Below are 13,673 nucleotides of genomic sequence, written 5' to 3'. Positions count from 1 at the left end.
ATATGTCTCTGCTGTGCCATTTACCATTCCTGCTTATATTATGGTTGTTTGTATGCTTGTCTTATGGCCTACATTAGATGGCAAGCTCTTTGAAGGCAGAGAGACCAAGTCTTACACATCTTTGTATCCTTACAGTGCCCTGCACAAAGTGCTCAGTGAATGTTTGGTGAATGAGTGACTAGACCAGTGTTGTCCAATATGGTAGCCATGAGCCACATGTGTATATTTAAGTTTTAATTAAAATTAAATAAAATGAAAATTTCAGTTTCTCAGTATATAAGCCACAAGTCAAAAGCTCAAAATGAGCTTACATGGCTCATGGCTACCATACTGGACAGCGCAGGACTGAATAGTTGACCCGGAAGATGTAATAAAGACCCAAACTTGGTTAGTGAAATAAAAAGTAAAAAGGGATGAGTTTCTAAGAAAGGTACATTGTTGATATCCTCTTAGGATCTTCTGTAGATCTTGAGCTTCTTTTGTTTAGATCTGGATATTTACTACAGATGCTGTTCTTGAACTAATTTGTGGTCCTGGAAGGGGAATATTCTAATGCCTTGGGAATCTCACAAGATCAGAGCTTCAGTGTAACTAGTATTTAACCTATCAGAGCTAGGCCAACTGAGAGGAAGGGGTTTTTTAAGCAGATCCCAGCATTATCTTTTTATTTTCTGAGATGTGTCCATGGCTAGATGTTGGTGGAGTCTTGCTTCTCTACCCTCCCTCCTCTACTGCCCACAGCCACCCCCACCCCCACCTGCCTGGCTGGAAGTTCTGACATGGCTTCTAGAGCTGCTCTAACTCTGGGGAACAGAGCCAAACATGCGGAAGTGGTTACGTGTACTAGCTCCCAGGGAAGCCGTGGCTAGCAGGGGGAGTGGGTGGGGTCCTGCCTGATGGCTTTTCATAGATGCCAAATCTTTGAAGTTTTGTTTTAGCAGCTGCCAGGTATGCTGTTTCAGCACTTTGCAGACTCTCCCTGTGTTCCCATATCACATTTTTTCTTTACTGTGTGTGCACAGTATACACAATGGAGCTTGGCTGTTGGGAGGGCAAATATAAAATTGTGGAGTAAGGAACTAAACACAATCCTTTTGGCTTTTGGCTTTTTCTTTTTACTACAACTCTGCTATGAAATAACCATTTTAATGCCCTGTTTTCAGCTCTGTCCCTTTCTGATCACCTGCCAAAGGAGGGGCACAGTCCTCTTCTATTTTGGGAACACAGTACAGTTTGAAAAACTGGAGGTCCTACATTTCTGCGATAGATTGGGGTGTCACTCTTGAGGCTAGAACTTCTCCCTTTTTACAAAAGAACAGATGACACACACCCCCACCCCCACAGCAAGTAACCCGGATGCTGCTGGTCTCAGAGTAAACTTCTTGCTCGCCATTGGCTCCTTGGCATTGAGCGCAATGTCAACAATAAATATTTGTTAAATGATTGCACTTGCAGCTGCTCTGCTGCAGTAGAAGGGCTGGGGAGGTAGAATACCCCTTTAAGGCCTAGCCACTGTGCTTTCCCTGCCTTCTTGCTTAGTAATCCCTTTCTCCCATCCAGTCTACAGTCACCTGAAGCCTTTTCCAACTGCCCCCAAATTTGCTGCTTCCTCTGAACTCCACTCTTGGAGTTTAGTGTACGTTCCCTTGTGTAGTTAACTGTCTTTTCTTTCTTTCCTGAGATAAAAGCTACATTTTATTTCTGGACCAGGAAGGGGAAGACCTAGGTGCCAGCTACAGGTCCTCCTGACTTGGGGCAAATCATCTGACAAAACTGAAGCCTAATTTTGCTATGTGGAAAGTGATGCCTGGATTGTCATGGGAATTCAGTGAGATCCCGTAAGTGAACGTGCTTTGTAAACTGTAAAGTATTACACTTGATTGGGTCTTTTCAGTATTAATAATACTCATCACTATAAAATAGTAATGTTTGTTTCTGCTGCTGATGTACACAGACTAGTCTCTCCCAGGGTTGAGGTAAATCACCCGTTCAGTCTCACATTACTCAGTTAGTTTGGCACAGGTTTAAAGCATTAAACGGTCCATTCCAGGCACTGTCTGTCATCGCTTCTCTTTCAGTCTGCAAGCTCCTCCTTTTGGGGCTGTGGGGTGGTTGTTTTCGTAAGTCTCCCTTCTCCTATCAGGCCCAGGCTGAGCTCTCTCTTTTAACCACCTCTCTTCTTAGGGCAGCAGGCTTGTCCATCGGGTTCCCAGTTTCAGTGGGAATTGCTGAACTGGTGGGCCAGTCTCCTCAGCGTGGCCACCTGCCTGCCTCAACTCTGCCCATCGGGAACACCAGGTGCCTTCATCATTCTCCTCAGCCAAGCCCCATGCCCTTGTCAGCATCTCAGCCTTCCTTCCTGCGTTCCTTTCGCTGTCCTCGTTTCTCTGCCAGGCCATCCCCTAGCATCCGCCTTTCATATCGTTGCATCCTGCATTTTCTTTCTTTCTCTGAGCTCTGACCCTTCACCCAGAAAGGCTGTTTCATATTTCAAGACTCTGCTGTTTGGTGTATCTTCACACTCCTGTCACCCAGTCCCCAGCATCTGAAGGCAGCTCCTTCACAGAGAAAAATAGGATAAATAAGCACTGCCATATTTTGGGACAATCATATGGCTTGAGAAGCTCCCGATTTTTTTTTTTATTTAAAAATATCTAAGATCTCCCATTTAAGTGTTATGACCTAATGTTTGAAAGCATGTGGTTAAGAGGCAGACCAATTTGGATTCCTTCTTTTTTTAGCCACTCACTGGCTATTTTGCCTAGGACAAGTTCTTTGAACTTAATATTCTTATCTCTAACATGGAGAATAAATGCCTACTTCCTAGAGATGGTCTCAGGAGCAAATGAAAATTAAATGGCCTAAGAAAAGCACTTGTACTATATATAATGCCTGCCATAGAGTAAGTGCCCAGTAAGTGGGAATCCATGTAAACATTTCTAGGTCATCTACCCTTACCCGTGCCCATACATTAGAAATGTTAAAAATGGAGACCCAGAGAAATTAAGTAGATTGTGCAAATTCTCATGCTTACCTAGTGATAAAGTAAGGAGTGGAATCCAGGGCTTCTGGTTCTCTGCCTGATAAATTTTCCATTTGATCTCTCTGACTTCTCAAAGGGTTATTTGTTAGAGTTTCCTTTCTTTAGGTGAAGCATGTGATTATCTCAGATAGAGGCATGTTCATTTATTCATTCATTTTTCATTCAACAGACATTACATGACCATAATGTTACCAGGCTCTGAGTGTACAAAGACCAGTAATGATGAACTCACTGTCTCAATGGTTAGTCCAGTAGGGAAGAAATCATCACGGTGAAGAATAGTCACAGTACAAAAAACATGCTAGTAAAAGGGATGTGGGGCCTGGAAGAACAAGCTAAATCAGAGGAAAACCAGGATTGATTTTGCAGAGAGTGAATTATTGGGTTTTTACGAGATGAAAATGGCAGAGATTTGTGCAAAGTCAGGGAGGTGTGGAAGAGCATACCTGAAGTGCAGTATTGTGGGAGCATCACATTCAAGTAGGGGAGTATATGGTTGAGGATACAGTAGGAAAGTTGTAAAGTTAAAGTGCTTGGTATACTGTGTTAAAGGGATTTTATCCTGTTGTCAGCTCTTTTGATCAGTGTCAAATGAAGAAATCAAGGGAGTTTTTAAAAAACGTTTCTGCATCTTTGTACCTCTGCTTCCACTGTCTTTCCCCTTCCCTTTCCCATTCTTATTTGGCAAACACGTTTTACTACTGTGAATCCAGCCCTTTACCCCTTACTCTGTATATTTTTTACTGCCTGCCATCCCAGGCAGTTAAATACATACCTATGCCCAAAATTCACAGACCAGACTTCCACCTGGGCAGTTCTTTAGCCTACTGCAAGAAGTCACCTACCATCATTTAAAAAGAACTTTTTTATTCTATAGATGGATTAGGTCAGGACTTTTTCCTTTAACCAGAACCACAACTCAGCATACTTACCATCATTAGAACTTGAGCTTTGGGCTGGGCACAGTGGCTCACACCTGTAATCCCAGCACTGTGGGAAGCTGAGGCAGGAGAATCGCTTGAGCCCAGGAGTTTGAGACCAGCCTGGGCAATATAGTGAGACCCTCATCTCTACAAAAAATTTCAAAAATTAGCCAGGCATGGTAGCATGTGCCTGTAGTTCCAGCTGCTCACGAGGCTGAGGTGGGAGGATTGCTTGAGCCCAGGAGGTTGAGGCTGCAGTGAGTCATGATTGTGTCACTTCACTCCAACCTGGGCAACAGAGTGAGACCCTGTCTCCAAAAAAAAAAGAAGTTGAGCTTTGACTTCCTCTAGTTAGGTACCCTAGCACTCAGCTGGCCAAAAACCTGCTATGGCAGCAGTTGTCATTCTTTTTGTGTTTGCAGCACACTTCCACATACTAGAACTTTGATCGCCACAGTTGAAGGGATCAAAAGATGCAAGACAATACTCAACCCAGTGAATTCCACCTGGTGGGATCAATATTAAAGTAGAGCATTGTCTCCCAGTGTCCATTAGGTATCTATAGTTATACTCCTCATTCAGTCATCCTTCAGGACCATGTGGCTGTTTGAGTATTGCTATTTATTTACTGTCCTCACTAAACTCTAATATACTCACAGGACAAAGTTTCTTCAGATTGTAGTAAACACACAGTCTCTATTTGGCACCAGGTTGACGTCATGCTTCTCTTCTTGTGTATTGCAAATGGACTGTGCTCTATACCATGTGACAGGAGCCAAACAGCTCAACATTTCATCTGACAAACAGAACCATTATGTTGTATTAAAATATGTAGTTAAACCCACAGAATGGAGAAAATAGTCGCAAACTAACCATCTGATAAGAGATTAATAATCAGAATATGTAAGGAATTCAAACAACTCTGTAGGAAAAAAAACTAATAATCCAATTAAAAATAGGCAGAAGACCTGAATAGACATTTCTCAAAAGAAGGCATACAAATGGCAAACAGGTATATGAAAAAAGCTCAGCATCATTGATCATCAGAGAAATGCAAATCAAAACTACAATGAGATACCATCCATCCCAGTTAAAATGGCTTATATCCAAAAGACACGTAATGATGCTGGTGAGGATGTAGAGCATAGTGAAGCCTCCTACATTGCTGGTTGGAACGTAATTAGTACAACCACTATGGAGAACAGTTTGGAGATTCCTCAAAAAACTGAAAATAGAGCTACCATACAACCCAGCAGTCCCACTCCTAGGTATCTGCCCAGAAGAAGGGAAAGCAGTATATTGAAGAGATATGTGCACTCTCAAGTTTGTTGCCACACTGTTCACAATAGCTAAGATTTGGAAGCAACCTAAGTGTTCATCGTCAGATGAGTAGATAAAGAAAATGTGATACATATACATAGTTGAGTACTATTCAGTCACAAAAGGAATGAGATCCTGTCATTTGCAACAACATGATGGAACTGGAGGTCATTATGTTAAGTGAGATAACCAGGCACAGAAAGACAAACTTTGCATGTTCTCACTTATTTGTGGGAGCCAAAAATCAAAATAATTGAACTCATGGAGATAGAGAGTAGACTTATGGTTACCAGAGACTGGGAAAGGTAGAAGAAATTGGGGGTGACAGGGGGAAGTAGTGATGGTTAATGGATACAAAAAAAATAGTTAGAATGAGTAAGACCTAGTATTTGCTAGCACACCAAGGTGACTATAGTCAAAAATAATTTAATTGTATATTTTTAAGTAACTAAAAGAGTGTAATTGGATTGTATGTAACACAAAGGATAAATGCTTGGGGTGATGGATAGGTACTGCATTTACTCTGATGTGGTTATTACACATTGCATGCCTTTATCAAAGTATCTCATACCACCCATAAGTGTATACACCTGCTATGTATGCAAAAAAAATTAAAAATAAAAATAAAAAATATGTAATCAAATATATTTTACATACTGATCAAACTTTACACACTTGTGAAGTTTTCTCAGTACGGAAAAGTTGAAGCCTCTTTCCCAAAACTTAAATGAAGAGATGTGTTGTAATCCAGCAATAGACCATCATGGAAAATATGCCCTAAATTGTGGTGTGTTAGGATAGCAGGCCACTATGACATGATAATGCTTTAAAGCTGATTTTTTTCTTTTTACAATTTATCAATATAATTGATTGGTTACCTATTGCAACAAAACAAATTACTCTAACATTTAGTGGCTTAAAATAATAAACATTTATTATCTCAGCTTCTGTAGGTTTCTGTAAGAATTGAGGAGCAACTTAGCTGGGTGTTTCTGGCTCAAATTCTCTTATAACATTGCAGTTAAGATGTCAGCCAAGAGGGCTGCAGTTATCTGAAGGCTTAACTGGAGCTAGAGGATCCACTTCCATGATGTTTTTCACTCTCATATGCATAATGAGTTCATGCTGGCTGTCGGCAGGAGGCCTCAGTTTCTCACTGCATAGACTTGTCCACGTGTACTTCTCCACCAGCTGCTTACGTGACCTCATGCCATGGCAACTGGCTTCCCTCAGAATGAGTGATTCAACAGAGAGTAGGGTAGAAGCCACAATGTCTTTTATGACCTAGACTTGGAAATCACATATCATCATTTAAAAAATTATTATTTTAAAAATTATGGTAAAACACAATATAAAATTTACCATCTTAACCATTTTTAACCATTTGAACTGTATACAGTTCAGTAGCATTAAGTACATTCACATTGTGCAATCATCACCACCATCCATCTCCATAATTCTTTTCATCTTGATAAACTGAAACTCTATACCCATTAAGCAGTAACTCTACATTCTTCCCTCCACCCAACCCCTGGACACTACCGTCGTATTTTCTATCTATATGATTTTGACTACTCTAGGTAACTCTATTAGTAGAATCATAGAGTACTTATCTTGTTGTGACTGGCTTATTTCACTTAGTATAATATCCTCAGGGTTTATCTATGTTATAATGTGTCAGAATTTCCTTCCTTTTACAGGCTGAATAATATAAAATATTTCATTAAACATATATATATGTATGTGTGTATCTGGATATATATGTGTGTGTGTGTGTGTACGGGGGTGTGTGTGTGTATATATCTTTATACACACCCATACACACACACTACATTTTGTTTACTCATTCATCTATTGATAGACACTTGGTTTACTTCTGCTTTTTGGCTATTGTGAATAAACTGCTACAAACACGAGTGTACAAATATCTTTTCACCTCCCTGTTTTCAGTTCCTTAAGTATATGCCCAGAAGTTAAACTGCTGGATAGTATGTTAATTGTGTTTTTTAAAATTAATTATTCACTTTATTTTTCCTATATAAAAGCACTACACGGTAGCCAGAGTTGGAGCCTGCATCCTTTGCACAGAGGCTCTGGTGCAGGTCTTTACTAGATGGCCAGTGAATTCCCAATTGGGAGATTTGGTAAACAGTCTTTCCAGAAGTAAGAGGTCAGATAGCTAAAGATCTTGGAGGTGGCTTCAAAGGTAGCCTTGGCACAGTTGCTCAGAGGGTAGTGCAACCCCTGGCTGAGGTGTAGCAGTCATGAGTACCAGGTATAAGCAGCAGCTTTTTGAGTGCAGGACCTAAGATGTTGCCAGTGCCGTTGGGGGCGAGGGTGAGGTGCATCAGCACAGAGCTGCAGCAGCCAGTCACTTGTAGTGCAGAATGTGGAGCTTGCTGATCTTGTTCCCTTGGATCCTTGCTGCATGGGGATGGTGGAGAGCAGGGTGATAACCCCACAGATGTGGGGTCTGCCTCCTTCGAGCGATTATCCAGACTGATGTAACCATTGTAGTCCCTGATAGCAACAAGTGCCTTGAACCTGGTCCACTGACCAGTGTGGGTCTGCTTTTGCCACAAGTGTAGTCTTCAAAACCTCACCTGTGAGAGGGTGTCCCCAGAAAAGTCAGTGATCTCAAATTACTTGATGGGCAGGGAGAAGAGGGAGATCTGCTCCAGGGACTTGATTTTCATGTTCTTGTCCAGGCAGCCCAGCATGCAGATGGTGACACATTCCTTATACTTGGTCTTGCTTCTGTGAGCTCTGTGGTATGGGCCCTGAGCACACCTGCAGTCTAGACCCTCCCAAAGCACTGGTGTCATCTGCCATTTGAAATTTTGTCTTGGAGAAGAAGAGTAATTCTATTTTTAAGTTTTTGAGGAACAGTCCTACTGTTTTCCATAGCTATAGCACCACTTCACATTCACACCAGCAGTGCACAAGGGTTCCAATTTTGCCACATCCTCAAAACTTATTTTCTTTCTTTTTGATAGTAGCCATCTGTATTAGTTTGTTCTCACGCTGCTATGGAGAAATACCCAAGACTGGGTGATTTATAAAGAAAAGAGGTTTCATTGACTCACAGTTTCACATGGCTAGGGAGGCTTCAGGAAACTTACAATCATGACAGAAGGCACCTCTTCACAGAGCAGCAGGAGAAAGAATGAGTGCCAGTAGGGGAAATGCCAAATGCTTACAAAATCATCAGATCTCGTGAGAACTCACTATCACGAGAACAGCGCTGGGGAAACTGTGCCCATTATTCGATTACTTCCCACCAGTCCCTCCCACAACACATGGGGATTATAATTCAAGATGAGATTTGGGCAGGGGCACAACCAAATCATATCACCATCCTCATGGGTGTGATTTGGTATCTTACTATAGTTTTGATATGTATTTCCCTAATGATTAGTAATGTTGAGCATCTTTTTGCATGCCTGTTGGCTATTTGTATATCTTCTTTGGAGAAATCTCTGTTTAAGTTTTTTGGCAATTTATTAATCAGGTTTTTTTTGTTGTTGTTATTGTTGAGCTTTAGGAGGTCTCTATATATCCCGTCTATTAAACCCTCAACAGATATATGATTTGTCAATATTTTATCCCATTCCATTGATTACCTTTTTACTCTTGACAGTGTAACCCTTGATACACAAAAGTTTTTAAGTTTAGTGAAGTCTAATTTGTCTATTTTGTTGTTGTTGTTGCCTGTGCCCTTGGTATCACATCCAAGAAATCATTGCCAAATCCAGTGTCATACAGCTTCTGCCACATGTGTTCTAAGAGTTTTAATAGTTTTAGCTTTTATGCTTGTGTCTTTCAGACAGAGTCTTTTTTTATATATATACTTTAAGTTCTGGGATACATGTGCAGAACGTGCAGGTTTGTTACATAGGTATACATGTGCCATGGTGGTTTGCTGCACCCATCAACCTGTCATCTAGGTTTTAAGCCTTGCATGCATTAGGTATTTCTCCTAATGCTCTCCCTCCCCTTGCCCCCCACCCCCTGACAGGCCCCGGTGTGTGATGTTCCCCTCCCTGTGTTCTCATTGTTCAGCTCCTGCTTACAAGTGAGAACATTCGGTGTTTGGTTTCTGTTCCTCAGACAGTCATTTTTGCAGCATTCTATTGGTTTGTACAGGCCAGCCCTATTCAGTGTGGAAGGGAACTACGCAAGGATGATAGAAATACTAGGAGGTATGGGGATCGTTGGGGGCCGTCTCAAAGGCTGGTTCCCACAATAATTCAGGACTATAGTTTTAAAAGTTAAGTAATTCTATAAGGTTTATAATGAAAATGGGAATCCCTTGCCTTTTCTCTTCCTAGTGCTACCCAATCTTAATTTCCATGCCCTAGAAATAATTGCTTTCAACTTTCTTGTAACTGCTTTTTCTGTTATTTACCTTCTGTGTTAATTCATTCTTGCATTGCTATAAAGAAATACCTGAGGGTGGATAATTTATGAAGAAAAGAGGTTTTATTGGCTCACAGTTCTGTAGGCCATACAGGAAGTGTGGTGCCAGTATTTGCTTCTGGTAGGGGCCTCAGAAGCTTCCAATCATGGCAGAAGGTGAAGGGGAGCAGGCATGTACCATGGCAAGAGCAGGGGCAAGAAACGGGAGGTCCCAGACTCTTACAACAACCAGATTTCGTGTGAACGAACTGAGCCGGAGCTCACTCATCACCAAGGGGATGGTGCTAAGCCGTGCCTGAGGGATCCACCCCCATCATCCAATCACCTCCCACCAGGCCCCACCACCAACACTGGGAATCACATTTCCACATGAGATTTGGAGGGGGCAAACAGCCAAACCGTATCACCTTCATAGTTCTAAATCATGTTTATTGTGCCATTTTTGGATTTTAGGTTTAGATATTATCTATTAACTTTCTGTCAGAAAAAGGAGATTTTGCACTCTTACTCTACACCCTTCACACCCACACAAACACACATACACACAGCATTCTTTCCTTCCTCCCATCCTTGCAGTAGACTTAGAGTACAGTTTTTTATTAGATTTGTATTCACTGGTTTCATTACCATGACTGTGGCTTTGGGAACTTTTGGGCCTCTTAGAGTCATTATTTCTTCTTTCCTATTTATTCCTTTCTTTGTCATCTGGTCTGACTTTCTGGGTGATTCCCTTGATAATTTTCCATATGATCTGCTTCCTGTTGTGAAGTTAAGAAAGGTTCTAATTTTTAAATTTCTTCCAGTTCAGGACAGTTTACATGGGGCTGTAAATCAGGGGATTGGGAAGGGATCTATATATTTACTTTTTAAAATTTTCTATAGACTGAAATATTTATGTCCATACTTAAAAAAAATTAGTTGTACAAGTGGTACACACATGTAGCCACATGATACAGTAGTCTAAAAAATACACATATGGGAAGATTAGGCAGCAAAATCTTCTCAGAGGTAGCTATACTTAAAAGGTTGGTTTGTATTATTTTTTCATGTGTTTTTCTGTGATGTTTTTCTATCCTAATATGTCTCCATGTTTTTCAGTCTGTTCATATAAACTAACTTAAATATTTTTAACCATTATGTCGTTTTTCAAAGTATGAATGTGCCATAATTTGTTTTTCCATTCCTCTATTAAGGAGCACTAAGCCATATCCTGATGAGGCATCTGTAGAGAACTCCTTATACATAGATCTTTGTGCATATGTGTATTTCTGTAGGATAAATTCCTAGAAGTGGAATTGTTGGATCAAATGTCCACTTTGAATTTTTATAGATACTGTCAAATTGGCATCCAAAAATCCTATCCCAGTATATCCTCCAATCTGGAGTACAGAAACGCCCTTTTTCCCACACCCTTGCCAACGTTACATACCATTGACCTTTCCGTCTATTCCTCTGGACTGTCGCTCTCCCGCTTTTACTGCTGATGAAATGAGGAGTGGACCCTATCTTCAGATATATTACTTCAAGGGTGTTTTGTTTGGGGCAGGAGTACAGCTGAGAGGAGGCCGAGAAGCAGGAGGGTAAAGGGATCTCCGTGGGCTCTTTATTTTCTTAATGTTCCTTAAGACTAGAAGGAATCCCTGTGAGTCAAGTTCATCTTCCCTCCATGCTGCTTAGGTCTTTTCTCTCCTGGTTTTGTTTTTGATTGATTTTACCCAAGGAGCCTGATCCTCCCCCCTCCCTAAGTAATGAATAACCAGAGAAAGTTATAGAACCCAGCAAACTGAATGAAAAAAAGCTTAAGGAAAATATTAAAAAGGAAGAAAAGTGTTTGATGTACTTTTAATATAAAATGTGGAAAAAGTAGAAAATGGGTGGGGGTTGGGGAAAGGAGGGAGGAAAGAGATTATTCATGGTAATGGGAACCAAATGTTGGCTAGGAAAGCTGCAGTATTCTCACACTCTTCCTGTAAACCCAGCGGCTTTTCAAAGTGATAATAATCAAAGGCTGACAACATAGGACACGCCTTAACCCTTCCATACCTGGACACTTCCTTTGAGTCAGCCTCAAAGGTGGTGTCCACTCTGAAGAAGTCCTGGTATATTTCAGTGCCCTTTTTGCCTCCATAGCAAAAAGAAGGAAGGTGGAGGCAAGTTTTGAACAGCAAAGCACCTGCTTGCTAAAACTCCTTTCAGTATGCCCGAATGTCTTTTCTGTGGACAGAGAGCAGCCTGCCTGACCAGTCCAGGTTTGTATGATGATATTTTCTTCCCTTGCTGTCCTGAGGGGAACTTGAAAGGACTTGAGAACCTCTTTTTGACAGATAGGATTCTCTCTCCATCAGTAATAATCCCATTTACTTGAAAACCCTCTAGTCTGAAGTCCTCCTAGATGCCAGTGTGGAAGTGCATGCACTTATTTGGCGACTTAGACCTTTGTTTCTCTTAGAAGTCCACTCTTGCCCCTTTGGAACTGAGATTTAAATATACTGTTCAGAGCTGAAGAGCTCCCTGACCTTATGACTTCCAGCTGGTCAAGAACAGGCATATGCCTCTTGGCCTAACCATTCATCCAAGGAGGGAGAAGGAAAGGGGGTTACTAAATGAAGTTCCAGGTTCAGCTGGATCTTCACATCCATCTAGATTTAAACTTTGTTGAGACACCTTTAAAAGTTCATTTTACACGAGAAGAAAATGAAATCTTATTTTTTGTGTCAACTATTTCCCATTTCAGAGGAGCAGCCACCAAATGTAGGGCAATGGTAGCAATAAGGCAGGCAGCACTGCAGAGCAGATGAGTGCTCAGATTCGGCAATTAGCTATGCCTCAGTTGCCTCATCTGTAACATGAGGCAAGGTTAAAGTGAGATAAAGCGCAGAAAGCATTTAGCGCAGTGCCTGGCGCCTCCTCTTCTTTTTCTCATCATTGTTCTCATGTGGCATACAGCTAAAATTGGAAGCATCTCCTTTGTTTGAAATGTTTTTAGAAGTCATCTTTGGGATGATTTTATAGTTTCTCATTTTATATTTAAATCTGTGATCTACTCTGAGTTAATTTTTGTATGAGGTATGAGATTTAGGTTGGGGTTCATTCTTTGTCTATGTATGTGCAATTACTCCAATTTGTTAATAAACAAATGGTTTAGAAAAGTTATTGTTCCTCCATTGTATTGGTTTTGCAACTTTGTCAGAAATCAGTTGAGCATATTTGTGTGGATCTTTGGATGACTTTAGTATTTCTAAAACAAAGGTCTATAGCAATAATTGTTAGAAAATCTTTAGCAGGGGCTATTTTAAGTTATGATTTTCTGTTTCTCATTATAATTGTGGAGACATCGAGACTTAGGTTCAAAAGCAGCTCTTTCCTTTATCCTGTATGTCCTTAGACCTTAACCTAACCCTCAGTTTTCTCGTGTGTAAGATGGGATAATACCTGTCTCAACAGGTTGCTATGAAGGCTAACAAAGATAAGGCATATGAAGAGCTTAGCTTGGAGTCTGGCATTTAGAAAGCCCTCATTCTTAGCAAACTATCACAAGAACAGAAAACCAAACACCGCATGTTCTCACTCATAGGTGGGAACTGAACAATGAGATCACTTGGACTCGGGAAGGGGAACATCACACACTGGGGCCTATCATGGGGAGGGGGGAGGAGGGAGGGATTGCATTGGGGAGTTATACATGATATAAACGTTATGCACATGTACCCTAGAACTTAAAGTATAATAAAAAAAAAACAAACAAACAAAAAAAAGAAAGCCCTCACACTAATGATGGCAGTGGTGGTGAGACTTGGCTGTCCTTATTCTTGGTCACTCTAAGCCACACTCACTCCTGCCCTTTCCATTCCCTAAACCTTAATTTTTTTTTTAACCTTTTCATTGCAGCTTCATCATAAGTGCATGAATGATTCCAGTTGAAGCTGTTGTGCAGTGCTTTGCCTAAATGGAAGTTTTGACCAGTAACA

The 13,673-nt window shown here is 40.9% G+C and overlaps 1 protein-coding gene across 24 annotated transcripts in view; it reads left to right on the top strand.

The window, feature by feature from the left end:
* Window positions 1-13,673, top strand: part of TTLL5 (tubulin tyrosine ligase like 5) — a 311,462-nt gene that overhangs the window by 179,807 nt on the left and 117,982 nt on the right. Inside the window, exon 32 of one of the 24 annotated variants that reach the window (XR_004431492.1) lies at window positions 1,711-1,838. The exons of the other annotated variants lie outside the window; for them this stretch is intronic. The gene's annotated coding sequence lies outside the window, so the exon portion shown is untranslated. The remainder of the gene's footprint in view (window positions 1-1,710; window positions 1,839-13,673) is intronic. 24 annotated transcript variants of the gene reach the window in all.

This window comes from Trachypithecus francoisi, unplaced genomic scaffold (assembly GCF_009764315.1).
Source record: "Trachypithecus francoisi isolate TF-2019V2 unplaced genomic scaffold, Tfra_2.0 Lachesis_group3, whole genome shotgun sequence".
Classification (NCBI taxonomy): Eukaryota; Metazoa; Chordata; class Mammalia; order Primates; family Cercopithecidae; genus Trachypithecus; species Trachypithecus francoisi.
This window is presented reverse-complemented; position numbering and strand designations above follow the sequence as displayed.